An 8,742-nucleotide genomic window follows, 5' to 3' on the forward strand; every position below is an offset into this window, starting at 1 on the left:
CACGTTCCTGTGAAGTGCCTTGGGACGCTTATTATGTTAAAGATGCTACATAAACATAAGTTGTTTTGAGGGATGTGGAGGAAAGACAGACATATGCAGTTGAAATACAGATCCGTATGATCGAACTGAATGGCAGATCCAGTGTGAAGGGCTGAATGGCCTCCTCCTGTTCTTATGTCTACTAAGGCAGAGAGGTAGATTTTCACTTAACTGGTGGCAAAAAACGAGTTCAAGCCCCACAGTAGGACTTGAACACACATCCAGATTGGCACTGTAGTGCAGTACTGAGAGAGTGCAGCACTGTCAGATGTGCTGTCGTTCAGATGAGACATTAAAATGAGGCTCCGTCTGCCCTCTCTGGTAGATGATAATGATCCTATGGCACTATTTGAAGAACAGCAGAAGAATTTTCCCTGGTATCTTGGCCAATATTTATCTCATACCCAACGCCAACAACGTTCTCACCAATCTGCCTGTCGCAGATGCATCTGTCCATGACAGTATTGGTAGGAGTGACCACCGCACAGTCCTTGTGGGAATGAAGTCATGTCTTCACATTGGGAATACCCTCCATCGTGTTGTGTGGCACTACCACCGTGCTAAATGGGATAGATTTCAAACAGATCTAGCAATGCAAAACTGGGCATTCATGAGGTGCTGTGGGCCATCAGCAGCAGCAGAACTGTACTCAACCACAATGTGTAACCTCACGGCCCAGCACATCCTCCACTCTACCATTACCATCAAGCTGGGGGATCAACCCTAGTTCAAAGAACAGTACAGGAGTGAATGCCAGGAGCAGCACCAGGCATAGCTCAAAATGAGATGTCAACCTGGTGAAGCTACAACCCAGGACTACTTGCGTGCAAAACTGCATAAGCGGCATGTGATAGGCAGAGCTGAGCGATCCCACAGCCAACGGATCAGATCTAAGCTCTGCAGCCCTGCTACATCCAGTCGTGAATGGTGGTGGACAATTAAACAACTAACTGGAGGTGGTGGCTCTACAAATATCCCCATCCTCAATGATGGGGGAGCCCAGCACATCAGTGCAAAAGATAAAGCTGAAGCATTTGCAACAATCTTCAGCCAGAAGTGCCAGGTGGATTATCCATCTCGGCCTCCTCCTGAAGTCCCCAGCATCACAGATGCCAGACTTCAGCCAATCCGATTCACTCCGTGTGATATCGAGAAAAGACTGAAGGCACTGGCTATAGGCCCAGACAACATTCTGGCAATAGTACTGATGTGGAAAATGTGGAATGATGTGGAAAATTGCCCAGGTATATCCTGTACACAAAAAGCAGGACAAGTCCAACCCGGCCAATTACCGCCCCATCAGTTTACTCTCGATCATCAGTAAAATGAGGGAAGATGTCATCGACAGTGCTATCAAGCGGTATTATACGTTATTATAAAGAAAAAGACTTGCATTTGCATAGCGGTTTTTACAACCGCAGGACATCCCAAAGCACTTTACAGCCAATGAAGAACTCTTGAAGGGTGGTCACTTTTGTAATGTAGGAGACGCGATTGCCAATTTACGCACAGTAAAGTTCCACAAACAGCAACGTGGTAATGACCTGATAATCTGTTTTATTGATGATGATTGAGGAGTAAATATTGGCCAGGACAATGGGGAGAACATGGGCGGCACAGTGGCGCGGTGGTTAGCACCGCAGCCTCACAGCTCCAGCGACCCAGGTTCAATTCTGGGTACTGCCTGTGTGGAGTTTGCAAGTTCTCCCTGTGTCTGCGTGGGTTTTCTCCGGGTGCTCCGGTTTCCTCCCACAAGCCAAAAGATTTGCAGGTTGGTAGGTAAATTGGCCATTATAAATTGCCCCTAGTATAGGTAGGTGGTAGGGGAATATGGGGACAGGTGGGGATGTGGTAGGAATATGGGATTAGTGTAGGATTAGTATAAATGGGTGGTTGATGGTCGGCACAGACTTGGTGGGCCGAAGGGCCTGTTTCAGTGCTGTATCTCTAAACTAAACTAAACTAAAACTCCCCTGCTCGTCTTCAGATATTACAATGGGGTCCTTTACATCCACCTGACAGAGCAGATGGGGGTCTCGGTTTAACATCTCTTACGATAGATGGCACCTCTGACTGTGCAGCACGCCCTCAGTACTGCGCTGGACGTGTTAGCCTGGATTTTGTGCTCATGCCTCTGGAGTGGGACTTGAATCCACAACTCACAAACATGATAGTGCTACCCACTGAACCACAGCTGACAACTTATGAAAGATGACCTCCAATTTGGTGAATCAAGCAATGTTATTGATAAGCCAAGGCCATCAGCCGATAAGCCTCCTTCCTACAGAGAGAGCAGAACAGTAGCAAGTAGCACGAGAGGAAATCTGGCAAGGAAATGAAGGACAGAACAAAGCAAAGAAAGAGTAGAAGCACCTACGATGTTATGCAAGAAATGACTTAGCAGTAACTTCAGTCCTACCTTTCTAAGTCAATGTGGTTAATGATTACAAGAAGGCCTAAAACCACAAGAATAAGTCAGAATGAAAAAGCTTTCATCGTAGAAGATACTATAATGTTTTTACTTGGTTACTTCAGACACCCAAGGTAAATGTTATTTTATATTTAAGGTACCTAGGTTAAAACTGGGGCCACCAAGATTGAAAATATTCAGAGAGAAGGTGAGATAAATCAAAAGATAGTGGTTATGTGATGTCAAGCAGGTGGGTTGCTGTCAGAGGTGGGGAGGACAGAGAAAAATATTGTCAGGAGAGACAATTTTTTAAATGCACGCTCCTAAAATGAAGCCTGTTAGGAGCACAAACCAGGAATTCGCAGATACACTCCACATGATTTTCCATCCATTAAAATTAACAAACATTCCTGACAGTTCATGACCCTCACAAGTGAAACTGACTTTGATAGCTCATCAGGTGAAAATACATACTTATTCTGTTTCTAATGTTAGTGGGTTTGCAACTTCTTATCGCCTTGCTACAACTTTAAAAGCTTCATCAAAACCTACTTCTCCGAGTATGCATTTAGTCGCTAAATCTTCCCTCAACTCCTGCTTGCAGCTTAGCTCATTTGACATTCTTCTGTTATTTTCTCCTCTCCTAGTCTCATTGTTTTAAAAAATATATTCATTCACATGATGTGAGCATCGCTGGCAAGGCCATCATTTATTGCCCATTCCTAATTACCCTTCAGAAGGCGGTGGTGAGCCATCTTCTTGAACCGCTGCAGTTCATGTGGGGTAGGTACACCCACAGTGCTGTTAGGAAGGGAGTTCCAGGACTTTGACCTAGTAACAGTGAAAAAACGGCAAAATAGTTCCAAATTAGGATGGTGTGTGACTTGGAGGGGAACTTGCAGGTGGTGGTTTTCCTATGATCCTGCTGCCCTTGTCCTTCGAGGTGGTGGAGGTGTGTTTGGAAGGTGCTTTCGAAAGAGCCTTGGCACGTTGCTGCAGTGCACCTTGTAGATGATACATACTGCTGCCACTGTGCGCCAGTAATGGAGGGAGTGAACGTTTAAGGGGTTGGCTTCCCTAGATCCGCAAACTGCCCTGGTAAACCTGTTTCAGCCTGCTCCTGCCCCACTGAACTGAACTGATTTCTTCCTATCTTGACTCTATTTTGTCTCCCTTTGTCTCGTCTCTCCCCACCTGCATCCGTGACTCTTTTAATGTTCTCCATCACTAACAGTTTCCAATTTCCTGGCCCCAGTCATCTCCTTTTCACCATGGATGTCCAATCTCTCTACACCTCCAGCCCCCACCAGGACTGTCTGAGGGCTCTCCGCTTCATCCTTCAATGGAGGTCCAACCAGTTTCGATCCACCACATCCTCCTCCACCTGGCTGAACTTGTTACTATGAAGGTGTTGCTATGGGTTCCCACATGGGTCCTAGCTATGCTTGCCTTTTTCTGGGATATGTGGAACATTTATTGTTCCAGTCCTATGCGGGCCCCCTCCCTCATCTCTTTTTCCGGTACACTGATGACTGTATCTGTGCCGTTTCCTGCTCTCATCATGAACTGGAAAATTTCATCAATTTTGCTTCAAATTTCCCACTTTCTTCACCTTCATACAGTCCATCTCAGACTCTTCCCTTCCTCGACTTCGCTGTCTCCATTTCTGGGGATAGGCTATCAACAAATATTCATTATAAGCCAACAGCTTCCTCACACCCTACTTCCTGTAAACACTCCATTCTATTCTCCAGTTTCTCTGTCTCCATTGCATTTGTTCTGATGATGCAACATTCCACACCAAAGCTTCTGATAGGTTTTCCTTTTTCTTCAACCGAGGATTCTCCCCCACTATGGTTGACAGGGCCCTCGACAGTGTCTGACCCATTTCCTGCTCTAACCCCTTACCCTTCCTTGCAGAGGCATGATAGGGTTCCCCTTATCCTCACCATCCACTCCGCCAACCTCCATATTCAACAGATCATCCTCCGCCATTTCCGCCACCTCCAGCATGATGCCACCATCAGACACATCTTCTCCCCTTTCAGCATTCTGAAGGATTCGTTCCCTCCATGACACCCTGGTCCACTCTATCACCCCCAACACCCTGTCCCCTTCCTATGACACCTTTCCATGCAAGTGCAAAAGATGCAACACTTGCTCTACTACCTCCTCTCTCCTCACCATCCAAGGCCCCAAACACTCCTTCCATGTGAAACAATTTACAAGCACTTCTCTCAATTTAGTATACTGTATTCGCTGCTCACAATGTGGTCAGCTCTACATTCGGCAGACCAAACACAGATTGGATGACCACTTTGCAGAACACCTCTGTTCAGTCCACAAGCAAGACCCCAGGCTTCCAGTGTCTACCATTTAATTCTCCACCTTGCTCTCACACTGACATCTCTGCCCTCGGCGTACTTTGCTTTGCATGTGTCAGTTTTAATCTTGTTTTTCTCTAGATTTGCTTTGGATGGCAGCTGTTCATTATTCTACCATTGGCACCTCCTCCTCTAGACACATCTTTGTGTCTTTACTTGTCCCTTTGGTCCTTCACCCTTTTGTTATTTAATGTCTCCCATCTTCTGCCCTAACACAGACCTTCCCTTCTGTTCTTTTTCTACCCTCCCCCATTTGACCTGCTTAAAACTGATTACATTTCTAACTTTTCCCAGTTCTGATGAAGAGTCCTTGACCTGAAAAGTTAACTCTGTTTCACTCTCCACAGATGTTGCCAGACCTGCTGAGTATTTCCAGCATTTTCTGTTTTTAGGTATGAGAGGTATAGACAGGGTGGAAAGCAAGAAGCTTTTTCCCCAGAGTGGGGGATTCAATTACTAGGGGTCACGAGTTCAAAGTGAGAGGGGAAAAGTTTAGGGGGGATATGCGTGGAAAGTTCTTTACGCAGAGGGTGGTGGGTGCCTGGAACGCGTTGCCAGCGGAGGTGGTAGACGCGGGCACGATAGCGTCTTTTAAGATGTATCTAGACAGATACATGAATGGGCAGGAAGCAAAGAGATACAGACCCTTAGAAAATAGGCGACATGTTTAGATAGAGGATCTGGATCGCCGCAGGCTTGGAGGGCCGAAGGGCCTGTTCCTGTGCTGTAATTTTCTTTGTTCTTTGTATTTGTGGTGGGTGGAGTATTATTTATGTGCACATGCAACAACAACTTTGCATAACGTTAAACACAGAATTCTAAAATTTGCTGTCAGAGATGTGCCACTTTGCGATATCTTTATGGAAACAGCACCTCACTGACTATTTCACCACTGAAAGCCATTGAATGGCATGACATTATTGTATATGCACAACAGATACAAATTAAACACATCACAGAAAGTTAGTCTGAAGTGGCATAAGGAACCTGTTTTGGAGCCGTTTAAAGTCCACGCCTATTTAATTCTTTAAAGAATGTACTAACTGTCAATTACTGGCAATGAAAATCTCTGGCACCAAAAAATAACTATTAAAAGGTGTGAAGTCTCATTCCTTCAAGTTTTAATTGTTGTTGGAGATGTTACGACCGAGGCGGGAGGAATGCACTGTTAATTCAGTCCCACTTCTCCACAGGTCACAAAAATGCTCTCACTTACTGAAACAGTCAATCAGATACACTATTTTTCCCTAGAATAGAACACCCTAACCAGGTTTCTTTACTGAACAAAATTAACAGATTATAAAACAAGTCTTAACTAGTAATGAAGTAAAACAATATCACAGAGATTAATCTTTAAAAATCCAACATGAAATTTTAAAAAGTCCCCTTTCTACCTTAACCAAAAATTAAAGTCCCTTTTTACCTTAGTCCCTACACACTCACACACACACACATATATGTACATTGGTTAACCGAAAAAGTAAAAAAGGATTTTTTAGATTAGAACTCTATTACAGACAAAAAAATCACACCTGGGCAGATCACTTGCCCACCCTGGAAAAAAATAGCAGATGAGACACGCTGCACCAAACTGGCACATAGTCCAACCTCTGAGCACATGCAGACAGGATCTTCAGAATAGTTCCGGAATTAGTTCTCTTCAGGCGGTGTTAAAAATTATTTTTAGTAGGCTTTCTTGAAATACAGGAAACAAGACGAATCGACACAGCAAACTTCACAGAATCTTTTAGGGAATTTCGAGAAAGCGAGCTGGGTTGTAGTCTTCTGTTCTTCCTTGGAATTCTCTCCTTCCGTCCTTTTTTGTCACTTCAGCAGCACTTGACTTTTATCTCCTTCCAGAAGGTAACACACACATGCACTGATTAACAACCAAAGAGCTTAGGGAGTTTTTTTCTGCTCATTCCTGGTGTGCTCTGTTATTACTGGGCTTGTCCAATCAAAGGAGTGCTTGTGACTTTTCTGCCCCTGTTGCCAGGGTTTCTGTTCGAAGCCTAACCCGGGCCATGTGACAACCAGCAACACTGTTGCCAATCCGTCTCCCTCAGTGCCCCTTGTCCACATTTATTCAGCTTAACCAAAAATTCTTTTGAAATTTTTTTTTAAAAAACAGAATCACTTTAATAACAGTGATTGAAAAATTGTAAAAACAGTTTTCCGTTCTGTCTCTTTTTTTCACTCACTGAATCTAATCTTTTCTCCCTCTCTTTATTTCTTTCTGTACTTGATTTGACATTGATTTCCCTCACTCTAATGCACTATTAATTTCACAATTCTTCAATCTGATTGGTTACAGAGATTTCAGTTGTCTTACCCTGTTCACTTAGGTTCCGGATGCCCTGTTTTCCTCCTTGCGATGTGATCAACATCTACCCAAACAAAATATTATCACCATTAAACTGTTGCCCTGATAGAGCAAATTATGGCCCCCAAGACTATTTACCTGAGATGTGGGAACATCTCTCCTGGGCCTAAACCCTTAGTTAAGAAATCCAAATATCAAACCCAAGAACCTGTTAATGTAGGGATGACTAAGTGGACATTCTGACATCATTATACCTACAAATAATGCAGAAGTTACATTGGAATTTACCTTTGTCTAAGGTTTTTATATATGATGCCATATTTGCCTCATTTAAGTTATGCCACATTAAAAGATATTCCAACAGCAGCCCGAGTAAAGTACAACATCGGTTGAAGTCTAGCCTTAGCTGGTACAACGAATGGCAACACAGAGCTGTATCTTTGACACTGCATTATTTATTCCAACTCTACGCATTGCAAAATGGGGGTGGGGTGAAATTCCTCAGGCTTTCCTCCTCTGTCATGGGAATAAACAGTTTCCACCAAACTTTTATCTGTAGCCCCGTGGAAATTCACCTCTTATAGTTATCGGCGAGACCATCACAAATAGCAACATAACCGGCCTTTGGAATGACAGTAACAGCGCATTATTTGAGCGGTTTCGACATCTTTTTTAGTAATATCGCCTCCCAACCTTAACTGGATGATTACACTCCTTACTGTCTTATTATACTTGTACAGCCTGGTAGCCTAGACTCTCTGATTAAGTTCACACTATTAATAAAATGTTTACAACCTATTTGGAGATATCTGGAACAACGGTCCTCTTCTGTAGCAATGTGCTTCCTTTCCTTTCTCTCTCTCTCTCTCTCCCTCTGCAACGCGAATACAATCTAGGTCACAGCCATTAATAAGTCCTCAAACATCGACTTACATGCCTGGTTCACCAGAGGCCTTTTCTGTTTCTTTTCAGCTGTTACTGAATGAAGTGGTCACAAGAACCAAACGGACATGAGGTGGCACATTTCCACACAGTGAGCTGCTGCGATCTGCAATGCACTGCTTGATCGGGCGATGGAAACAGATTCAATAGTAACTCTCACAAGGGAATTGGATAAATACTTAAAGGGGATATAATTGCAGGGATATAGAAAAAGAACAGTAGAGTAGTTCTTAATTGGATAGCTGTACCAAATAGAGGCACCATGTCATCCTGCACGATATATTCTATGATACAGCAAGCTGGGTGGTGTGGGAGCAAGAGTTCATAATCACTTGAATAGCGCAATACCCTTGGCAGCCTATGGCACCAGCATGCAATGAGTTAAGTAAGCTTTCTGCTGAACACGGGCTTATAAACAAAAACAAGAAATGCTGGATTCACTCAGCAGGTCTGGCAGCATCTGTGGAAAGAGAAGCAGAGTTAACGTTTCGGGTCAGTGACCCTTCTTCGGAACTGACAAATATTAGAAAAGTCACAGATTATAAACAAGTGAGGTGGGGGTTGGGCAAGAGATAACAAAGGAGAAGGTGCAGATTGGACCAGGCCACATAGCTGACCAAAAGGTCACGGAGCAAAGGCAAACA

The 8,742-nt window shown here is 43.9% G+C and overlaps 1 protein-coding gene across 3 annotated transcripts in view; it reads right to left on the bottom strand.

The window, feature by feature from the left end:
• Positions 1–8,187, bottom strand: part of dglucy (D-glutamate cyclase) — a 74,030-nt gene extending 65,843 nt beyond the window's left edge. For 2 of the 3 annotated variants that reach the window (XM_068038561.1, XM_068038559.1), the window contains exons 1-2: positions 8,090–8,187; positions 7,166–7,220 (exon numbers count right to left, since the gene is read on the bottom strand). The gene's annotated coding sequence lies outside the window, so the exon portion shown is untranslated. Of the gene's footprint in view, positions 1–7,165; positions 7,221–7,951; positions 8,007–8,089 lie in introns of those variants that run through there. The other variant, XM_068038560.1, reaches the window with a different exon arrangement.
• Positions 8,188–8,742: the final 555 nt, after the last annotated feature.

The sequence above is a fragment of the Heterodontus francisci genome, chromosome 9 (genome assembly GCF_036365525.1).
Source record: "Heterodontus francisci isolate sHetFra1 chromosome 9, sHetFra1.hap1, whole genome shotgun sequence".
In the NCBI taxonomy this organism is placed as follows: Eukaryota; Metazoa; Chordata; class Chondrichthyes; order Heterodontiformes; family Heterodontidae; genus Heterodontus; species Heterodontus francisci.